This window comes from Schistocerca serialis, chromosome 1 (genome assembly GCF_023864345.2).
Source record: "Schistocerca serialis cubense isolate TAMUIC-IGC-003099 chromosome 1, iqSchSeri2.2, whole genome shotgun sequence".
In the NCBI taxonomy this organism is placed as follows: Eukaryota; Metazoa; Arthropoda; class Insecta; order Orthoptera; family Acrididae; genus Schistocerca; species Schistocerca serialis.
Window position 1 is genome coordinate 136,462,168 of NC_064638.1, and position 10,829 is coordinate 136,472,996.

At 42.4% G+C, this 10,829-nt stretch overlaps 1 non-coding gene across 1 annotated transcript; it reads left to right on the plus strand.

The window, feature by feature from the left end:
- Positions 1 to 381: 381 nt before the first annotated feature.
- Trnat-ugu (transfer RNA threonine (anticodon UGU)) lies at positions 382 to 455 on the plus strand. Its single transcript has one exon. It is a non-coding gene; the product is annotated as a tRNA-Thr (tRNA).
- Positions 456 to 10,829: the final 10,374 nt, after the last annotated feature.

The following is a 10,829-nucleotide window of genomic DNA, read 5'->3' on the forward strand; positions in this document are numbered from 1 at the left end:
CTCGTCCGTAATACCATCTGAACACTGAATAGCTAGTGGAAACTGTGAAGTCCACGCCACACGAATTCAAAGTGACTATGGTGCACCTCCAGTAATTTTCCTTACTATCTGTCATCAATCACCGCCTATTAAGCTGAAAGCATAATTAATATTGCGAATTAGTCGGCTCCATCGTCGGATGATTTCGGACTGCTACATCAACATCGAACTTGCCTTAAATGCTGAAAATCACTTACAAAAAATAAATTTTGAATGAACACATGTCATTGTATATATGAAGACAGTAACTGTTCCCGAAAGAACTGAATACTGTTGATGACCGTGCAGCTTTTCCCTGGAATAAATGATGACTAACTGAAACCCTCGCGCTATTCATCTGTGTCCTCGGTGGCTCAGATGGATAGAGCGTCTGCCATGTAAGCAGGAGATCCCGGGTTCGAGTCCCGGTCGGGGCACACATTTTCAGCTGTCCACATCGAGGTATATCAACAACAACTGTCGGCAGCTGGTCACATGTCATTGTGACGCTTTGGCAAATACGTCCAGTGGGACCAAGTTTTGAAATCCAGAAGTCAATGAGATTCACATGGTGGTTGTTGTTGTGGTCTTCATGCTGAAGACTGGTTTGATGCTGCTCTGCACTCTACTCTGTCCTGTACAAGCCTCGTCATCTCCGAATAGCTACTGCAACCCACATCCTTCTGAATCTGCTTAGTATACTCATCTCTTGGTCTCCCTCTGCAATTTAACCCCCTTCTCAACCTCCTCTCACACAGACACATACTTTTCATCAATTGACGATCCCATGATGTCTCAGAACGTGTCCTATCAATCTATCCCTTCTTCTAGTCGTGTTGTGCCACAAATTTCGTTTCTCCCCAATTCTATTCAGTACCACCTCATTAGTTACTTGATTTACGCACCTTATCTTGAACATACTTCTGTAGCACATCTCAAAAGCTTCTATTCTCTTCTTGTCTCTATTGTTTATTGGCCATCTTTCACTTCCATACATGGCTACACTCCAAATACTTTCAGAAAACACTTAAATCTATATTCGATGTTAACAGATTTCTCTTCTCTAGAAGCGCTTTTCTTGGCACTATCAGTCTATGTCTTATATCCTCTCTATTTTGGCTATCAACAGGTATTTTTCTGCCCAAATAACAAACCTCATCTACTACTTTAAATGTCTCGTTTCCTAATCTGTTACCTCCGCATTGCCTGATTTAATGCGACTAGATTGCGTTATCCTTGTTTTGCTTTTGTTGATGTTCATCTTTATAACCCTTCCAAGACACTGCCCATTCGGTTCAACTTTTCTGACTGCAAAATCCTTCGCTCTCATTGTGATAGAACAACAGTGTCATCGGCAAACATCAAAATTTTTATGTCTTCTCCCTGAAATTTAATTCCTACTCCAGCTTCTTCTTTGATTTCCTTTTCTGTTTTTTCAACGTACGGACTGAAAAAATATATATATTTTTAATTTTACGCCTATTACCTTCATAGTGTCAAAGAGAGTATTCCAGTCAACATTGTCAAAAGCTTTCTAGAATCTATAAACGTATGGGTGGAACAGATTTGTCATAGCTCTGACGGAATGTCATTCAACCACGGCGTCTTATTTCGACATAGGTCTTTCAGTGCTCCGTCTAATTCTTTTCGCAGTACCATATCTCGCATCTCATCTTCATTTGTGTTCTGCACTGTTTCTATAATATTGTGTTCAAGTTAATCGTCCTTATTTAGACCCACTACATACACGTTTCACATTTCAGCTTTCCTTTCTTTTCTTAGGACTGATCTGTTGATAGTCCAACTGTTGCTTCTCTTTCCTCCAAACGCTTCTTTAATTTCCCTGTATGCGTTACTTATCTTTCTCCTAGCGAAAATGCTTCTAAATCCTTACATTTGTCCTCTGTTCATTGCCATTTAGCCATTTTGCACTTCATGTCAATCTCATTTTTCAGAAGTTTGTATTTCCTTTCGCCAGCTTCATTTGCTGCATTTATTTTATTTTCTCCTTTCATCAATTGAATTCAATATTCCTTTGTTATCCAAGGATTTCTACTAGGCTTTGTCGTTTACATATTTGATTCTCTGTTGCCTTACTATTTCATCTGTCAATGCTACCCATTCGTCTTCTACTATATTCCTTTCCTCTGCTTTACTCAGTCGTTGCCTAATGCTCCCCCTGATACTCTCAGCCATCTTTGATCCAAGAATGGAGGCTTTCACGGCCAGTGTTTATCATCACTTAACAATTCCGGGCTGAGATGCCGTGGTCCATACATAAAACTCTCCCCTGACGTTTCGCCCATTGTCCTCAGAGGTTGCCTTCCACAGTCGAAGGCGAAACGCCAGAAGAGAGTTTTATGTATGGACCACGGCATCTCAGCCCGGAAGTGTTAAGTGATGATCTTCGATCCTTTCAACTTATCCAGGTCCCATCTCCTCCACATCTGCTCCTGGAAATATCTTGACTTTTGAAATCTGGTTGCGAAATCTCGGCCTTACCATTATAGAATCAGTCTGAAGCCTTCCGACGTCTCCAGGTCCCTTCCACGTATACAACTATATTTCATGGTTCTTAAATTAATCTTGGAGATGATTAAATTAAACTCTGTGCATAATTCTACCAGGCTGCTTCCTCTATCCCCATCACAATTATGTTTCCGTCTCCCTTAACTATCTAAAATTGGTAAATGAGGAAACGTGATGCAAGATAATGAACGTCCATAGACAAAAATCATTAAGATCTCATATTATCAAAAAATAAGTTAAAATTGGCTGTGAATTCACATTAGAAATGTGAGCCGTGCACGGCTCATGTTCATGCCATTTATTGTTTGCCATCTATTACGGTACTGCCGCCTCGTTTTCTTATTCAATTTACTGGCATCACTAACTTCCTGCCTTACTTGTCCGTGAGCAGCAGCAGCAGCGCGTATCGATAAGTGCTCTGTCGTACCATCTCTGGAGCAACGACAGTATCTCCGGGTCGGCGTGTGTCTGGCAGTCAGTTGGAGACGGACCAGCAGCGCCGTTCGGAACGGACGAGCCACTGCTCGGGACGCAGCAGCAGTGAAGTCTGGGACAGAGCGCCGGTGAGGCGCCGACAGCCAGGGCTCGCCGAGCACTGGCGACACACATGAACTGTCCGACGCAGGGAGATTGGAGCGAGACGGCCATTGGTTGGTCGTTGTGTTGGTCGTCTCAAAGGCGGAAGTAGATTTGGTCCTTTCACAGTTTCCGGCTGTGCGGTGTGCGAGCAGTTGGTCGGTTGGCGTGGAGCTGCAAGGAAATCTCCGCGGCGCGTAGTTTGGCCCAGGCCGCTGGCGGCGTCCACGCGAGGTCGGAGTGTGTGGTGCTGTTCCCATTGCTACGAGGTCCGTGGGCCGGCCGAAGTGGCCGTGCGGTTAAGGCGCTGCAGTCTGGAACCGCAAGACCGCTACGGTCGCAGGTTCGAATCCTGCCTCGGGCATGGATGTTTGTGATGTCCTTAGGTTAGTTAGGTTTAACTAGTTCTAAGTTCTAGGGGACTAATGACCTCAGCAGTTGAGTCCCATAGTGCTCAGAGCCATTTGAACCATTTGAAGTCCGTGACACAATGATCCTGTACACGAAAGTTAAGTTTTGACTTAATCTTCCAATAAGTCACGACTGTTCACATTGTGTCGTTTGGATTTCGTTGTCGGCTGTTTGGACATTCCAGCAAACAACAACGCGTGTAGTGTGATGTCCTTAGGTTGGTTAGGTTTAAGTAGTTCTAAGTTCTAGGGGACTGATGACCATAGATGTTAAGTCCCATAGTGCTCAGAGCCATTTGAACCATTTGAAGTCCGTGGCACAATGATCCTGTACACGAAAGTTGAGTTTTGACTTAACCTTCCAATAAGTCACGACTGTTCACATTGTGTCGTTTCGATTTCGTTGTCGGCTGTTTGGACATTCCAGCAAACAACAACGTGTGGTATGATGTCCTTAGGTTGGTTAGGTTTAAGTAGTTCTAAGTTCTAGGGGACTGATGACCATAGATGTTAAGTCCCAGAGTGCTCAGAGCCATTTGAACCATTTTTTGAATAACGTGTGTTTTCAAGTTGTCAAATTTTAGCCACCCTCCGGTGGAGTTTAACTGTAATTGGTTATTTTGAATTGAAGTGCACCAGCGGAATCTTCTGCCCTGTGGCCGTTAACATTCCGGTTACATACCCTGGCCGTTGACGTAAATTCAGGCAGTGTATTTTCCTCATCGTGTTGCCGCTGTCCAGCTTGACAGCTCAATGTATAATTGGTTGTGGGCGCCAATACCTTCAACGTTGTTCCATTGGACTCTCTGTTGTGTGTTGGTCGGGTTGAGCGGAAGTTATCTTGTCAGTGGGTCCGTTGACTGTCCCCCGGTTGGGTTGTCATCGGATCGAGAATGGTTGGGCCGACTGCCTGTCTCACCTAAGCAGGCGTTAGTGTTTGAATTCCAGGCCGACCCTCGGAAACTTCTGAGCGCCGTTGGGTGTACTGCCTTTTATTATTAGTTCTTGTTGTTTGTATTTGTATGGCTTCCAGCCGATTGTTAAATTAAGGTTGTTTCGCCCTTAAGGTACAGGATTGTTTGGACCTTCACCCTAATTTAAAGAACTATTTTAAGCATGGCCTTTTTAAAAATTTAATTTTGTTGAGTCTTAAGTGATGGTCCTCTAGCCGATTTTTAAATTAAAGTTGTTTTGCTCTTAAGGTGTCAGACTGTTTGGGCCTTCAGCCTAATCAAAGGACTGGCTTAAGATAAGGCCTTTTGCATTTTAAATTTTTAGTTTTGGATTGAGTCTTAAGAGATGGGCTTTCAGCCGATTTTTTTTTTAAATTAAAGTTGTTTCGCTCTTAAGCTGTGAGATTGTTTGGGCTTTCAGTCTAATTGAAAGAACTGATTTAAGATAAGCCCTCCTGCCTTTTAAATTTCTGATTTTGGTTTGAGTCTTAAGTTATTGGCTTTCAGCCAATTTTAAATTAAAGCAGTTCCCATTTGTTAAGGCATGAGATTGTATGGTATATTCTACCAGTTATTAACATCCAGAATTAATGCTGTGGTTTTTTTAAATTTTTTCTGGACTCTTGTAATGTTTGGTCAAATAAATAAAGTTGTATTTTCATGTGGAACTGGCAGCCGCTTATTTTGGCCCCTTTCCACAATTTAAACTACCTGTCCAGTCCTGCGGGTTTAACAGGGCGTCTCAAAATGGACTATCTTTAAATCTCTTAAGTGCACTACCTTAGACACGACAATATTATCACTCCATAGTACATAAAACATTATTTAAAGTCAAAAGACCTGCCTATAAGTCGTTTGAGGCTACATACGCTTATGATTGAAATAGATTCCCATCACAAGGTGCTTTAAAACAATTACAAGGGTTGAAAAAGTTCAAATTTAGCGTGCGAGATTTCCACGTAAATAATAACGCGAAAAAGTAGCGAATTGGTCATGTTATGAGACTCATTCATGTGAAAGCACTGCAATGCACGCGTCTATAAGATTCTCACCATTTACATCGAAGTCTCCTGGTCAGGCTTCCACCTAGCTGCCCAGGAGGAATGCGAGGCGAGAAGTGCCGAATTGTTTGTGGATAGAACAGCATGGAATGTAATCAGAGTCTTAAATGTCACTGTATGAGAGCGTGAGCGGACAACTCAATGCACGGATTGGCGTTCTGCCACCAACAAGTGATTAACAATGTGCATGTTGCAGATCTACGAAACACGACAAGGTACTCGTAACGAAACAGCCTCCTTTCTAAATACAGTTATAAAACGGGAAAATGGCTGATGAAAAACCCATGCCTGCACAAAATAAAGCAGTTCGCATTTGTTAAAGGGTTTCAGTATTGGAAAAATAACTATGTTTAAAACTCCAGAAATTTTGAACACTGCTCAGTAGACATACGCCTCCAATACTTGCGATAGTTGCCAGCCGATGCCTGAACTCTGCGAACTCCAAGCAGCTCAACAGATTTGTTTCAGTAAGTTTCCTGTCGGCCGATCAGCTTCAGTAGGAGGTTGCAGGTACACTCTTAACTCATTTCCGCCTCCCTATTACAGAAATCCTGAGAAAAGTGCTGCTACCTGCTAACACTTCTCACAAGAAGCACCGGAAGACACCTCCGCTGTAGCAAACCAACTGCCTCTTAAGCCAGCTTAATAGGATCTGACCACATACCACTAATACAGGTTGTGGAAGGACCAACCCATCTCCTCTAGATTGAACAAAAACTCTCTCAATCGCAAACGATGTGGTTGGTTCAACACCTAAGAGAATGGCCACCTAAGAGAAAGGCCCCACAACATGGCTGGGTGTATGTAATAGTATTCGTAATACGTCACAGTTCTGAGACACTCCTGTACTAACTTAACAAATCCACGACGAAACACATTTCTTTGAATCTTCTTCTTCTCTTCCATTTTTCTTATCTGTTGAATGTATCAGATCAATGAACAATTCTCATTAATTGTTCGAATGAGGATTTTGTACGTAATGTCCGTCGTGGGTAAAATTAGCTTCTTCATATACCTTTGCCTGGCTGCCGGGATTTTCACTGGTAAATTCAAGTACTCTTTCCCCCTGAATCTCCTCAGGCAGGTGCTCCTAGATATCTGACGATTGTGATTAATTTCAGTGAGGTAGCGGTAGTTGTATAGTCAGACGGTATTGGGTTCCTTCTATATTAACGTCTAGTTATACGAGTGATCCGGCAGGTTTCGCAAGGACACTGATCACTTTCGATTCTACATGTATTTCGAACCAGTTTTCTGTGTCTTGAACTATCAGTATATGTCGTAATTCTCTATAATGTTAACTGCTTGAAAACGTTGTTAGTCTGGTCGTTTGTAGACTCACAAGACAAAATTTCAGCCTGCCCTTAAGAGAGCACTGTGGTCGATTGGGATCGATGTACATGGTACCAGCTAAACACGTGACCTTCTAACGCTGAAGAAAGCCGTGTCAGTGAAATGGTGTGTACGTGCAAGTCGGTTTGTGGAAACAGGGCTGTAAGAAAGGTCGAGGTGGAAACTTACAGAACCGCAAGAAGAAGAATTTGTCATGTATGGATCTGCACCTGACCACAACATGAATTAAGTTGTCCATTGTGTTGGTTGTCAGTGTGGACCATGTCACTTATCCGCAACGAATGGTGTACCGTCCGCAGCCAAGCAACGTGGCGTAAAATCAGTGGTCCTAAAGAGAACCTAAGCGACATGAATTGGCGATGCCTCACTCCTTGCCAAGGACAATCAGCCTCAAGGCCAACAATAATTGTTACTGCCAGTGAACGGAGGTGCATCTCAACCATATTTCGAGCGAACATTGCGAAGAGAATTGCATGAAATAGACACTTGGAGTCAGGTATCTCGATGAACGCCAATGCTGGTAGTGGCAAATGAAGCTGCAATAGGGAACAACACAGAAACCATATAGTAGCTGACTGGGGGCGTGTTGTGTAGTGCAACAAGTCACGATTTTGCTTCTTTGCAAAAGAAGTAAATCACCAGCGGCTCAATTAGGCGTTTAACTCGCAGTCTCAGTGGATGCAGTTCGGACCAGAGACTGTTCTGTGATGCTTCGGAGGTCTTTTCACATCATAAGTTGGACCCACTAATTCGGGTTAGTGTGAACATGAAAGAAGATGATTATATCTTCATCCTCGGTTTCCCTTTCTTCTACATCTTCATGGCGAGTTTGCTGTGAACTTCTCATCTTCCAAAACACCAATAGCCATGTGAATACGGCAGTATGAATATTTGTTTGATGGACGCTCAGGTATCATACCACACGTGAGATGATGTCTGTTCCATAGAAAACGCCTGACGCTATATGGTACAGTGGGTGAAACGTTGTAATCAATGTGCTCTCAGTTTCTTAGCTTTAAGGCAGGGGCAGCCAAGAATTCAGCTCGCAGCCATACCCTAACTCGTGTGCCATGGCGCTCCGTCTGGCTACACACTTCCCCCACCACCGTGCCACACTGTGTGATAAGAGGGGGATGAGGGGGAAACTGCGAATGCGCCATATTAAGATGGCAGTGCAGCTGCACTGCATACGACTTGGTTTCATATTTCATATTTCTCGACAACACAGATGACAAACGAACGATTTTCCAGTATTATTGTCAGCTGCTCAAGGCCATAGGAAGCTAGGGATCTTTGCTGATGGACAAACTTGTGATTGGTACATAATTTTAATTTTGACTAGAGAATAACTTTAATTATTACAAAATTACAGAATCAAAAAAATGGTAATATAAAAATTTAATTCGGACCTTTGTCCCTTTTTTTTTACTGGTACAACATACAAATTTATTTTTCACAGACTAAATTGCACTGAACAGAATTAATATTTTAATTAAACAATTAATTTGAATACTGAACCATAATCAGCGATGGCAGAAAATGTCAATTATAGCTTGCAAGCAATCATTCTTTGTCTGACCACAAGATAAGATAATAAAGATACAATCTTCAAACCAAATTTAAACAGCCATAAAAATACCAAAACTTCACGGGCACAAGAGACAATAAAAATTTAATTAAACTGAACCGGCTACATAATAGTCCATAGTCCCAAAATTCTTATACTAAAACACAAGGTGGTCAAAGAAGGAGAACCCGGAGTTGAAAACCTCATCAAACAGGAATGATAGCAAGGGTTACAGCGTTCCCCAACAATATGCAAATAAGTAAAATGTACATTAAGTAAGAATGACGGTTGTTAGCTCAGCCACTAGTATAATATTTAAATAACTTCCAGAAGCAATAAGGTAATAAAAGGCCAGCCTCTCTTAATTAACAAATGGTAAGACTCAAAATTGTTCTAAAATTGCAACTTAACTTTAAGCAACAGCTGTAAAGGCCATAGCATCGCTTGGAAAAAGTAACACTGCGGAAGACAGACATCGCCAGTTTTCGCTGCCCAAAACTTGTGTTCAGGATCTCATAAACTGGCGGATATGTAATTCGACTGGGCCCAAAATAAGTAGCCCTGACAAGGATTTGTAAACAGCACCGACCCCGGGGCACAATAGTCTTAACAAAAGTCCTGCAGCACAAATAAATTCCAATAAGTGGAAGCTCCAGTCACAGATAAGACTATAATTAATAATAATTACGCTCCCAAGAGTTAATGCAAATTCTTACGGAGCGATCCTAGAAATTTACAGTCTCCTAAGAAGTTAGCAAAAATTTAAGACGCCACTTACAGTAGGCTTAAGGAAATTCCTGCATTAAATAATTATACCGAAACCTGCTGCAACAAGTGCTTAAACCAACTCTGAGCCAGTTGTGTTGAATTCTACGGCTGCTGGACACATACACAGTCCCGGCCAAGCTCAGACCGGACAGGGTGTCCTAAAACAGACTAAAATTTCCATATAAACCACTTAAAATAATACACGTTGTACATGCTCTGAAGCAGAATAAGCAGTACATTAGCCTCAATGAATAAGACACTGTGGAACCAAGTTCAGAACTATCCTTAACTAATCTCCGGCAGATACAACATGCCACCATAAGTCTCACACATATTCACCAGTTAACATCAGAATATGAATCATACGTAACTTAATGCTTCCAGTAACTCGATGAGAAGATGTCCAGCATGAGACGACGAACCACCCACCGTTTCGCAAGCAAGGGCCCTGACTCATCAGCACCGTACACACGGCGCGCGACCAAACGACAAGTACGGTGAGGCCCAGACACCGCGAATGGAGACGAAGGCTTCAATTCAAAACTATGTTGCCTCTTCGAACGCCGACGGAAGAGAGACCCCGGCCACACGCCAAGCCGGAAAATCGAAGTCGGAACAGTCAGAGATACAAGACCAGACGAGTATCGATATCAGCGACGCAAGTGGAACATAACTAGCGCAAGTCGCCACGGCTCAGTTTAATCACTTTTGGCACGCTGAAGACAAAATATGATTATTATCTGACACAGACTATCACCATATGGACAGACGCAAATAATTTCACAGATTTTCACACTCAGATTGCCACGTAACTGTGACTTACTTAATTTCAGAATCGAAGAAAGGCAACTTCATTATGGAGATACAAAAACTCTACCTGAGGAAAAAATGTAGATATCCTGGACACTTTTAACGTAAAAGCGTTTGTCCTTAAAGTGGAAATTACGCTGCAACTCAATCTCTTACAACTGAACATGCACGAGGGCACTTACATGTGCTCAAAAACAGGTGCGTCCTCAAAACGTTCAGAAAACTATCCTTGTAATACTTCCAAGGCTATAATGAATTCTTTAGTCCTTCCGTTTTCCTTAACGTCAGTGAGCTTAGGGAACTGGAGTGTGTTTGTGAGAATTTAGCCCTTTTACAATGCGATTTCCTTTTTAAATGCATATCCATCAAATCAGAAAGAAGTTGTTCGTCTCTCAGCAGTGTCTTACTGTGGGCAGTGTGCAGTGAAGTCCACTTAAAATGTGACGTCTACAACCCATTCTGAACGTTCTAATTTTCATTCTTGCACTACTTTTCCTTCATAAATTCAACAATAGCTGGTATTAAATCCAGGAATGCTTCTAGACTTAACCAACTTACGTTGTAGTGATCTGCAAAGCCTCCATCCTCTTCGTCAACTCCGTTGAATGGTTCAAATGGATCTGAGCACTATACGACTTCTGAGGTCATCAGTCGCCTAGAACTTAGAACTAATTAAACCTAACTAACCTAAGGACATTACATTCATCCATGCCCGAGGCAGGATTCGAACCTGCGACCGTAGCGGTCGCTCGGCTCCAGACTGTTGCGCCTAGAACCGCAAGGC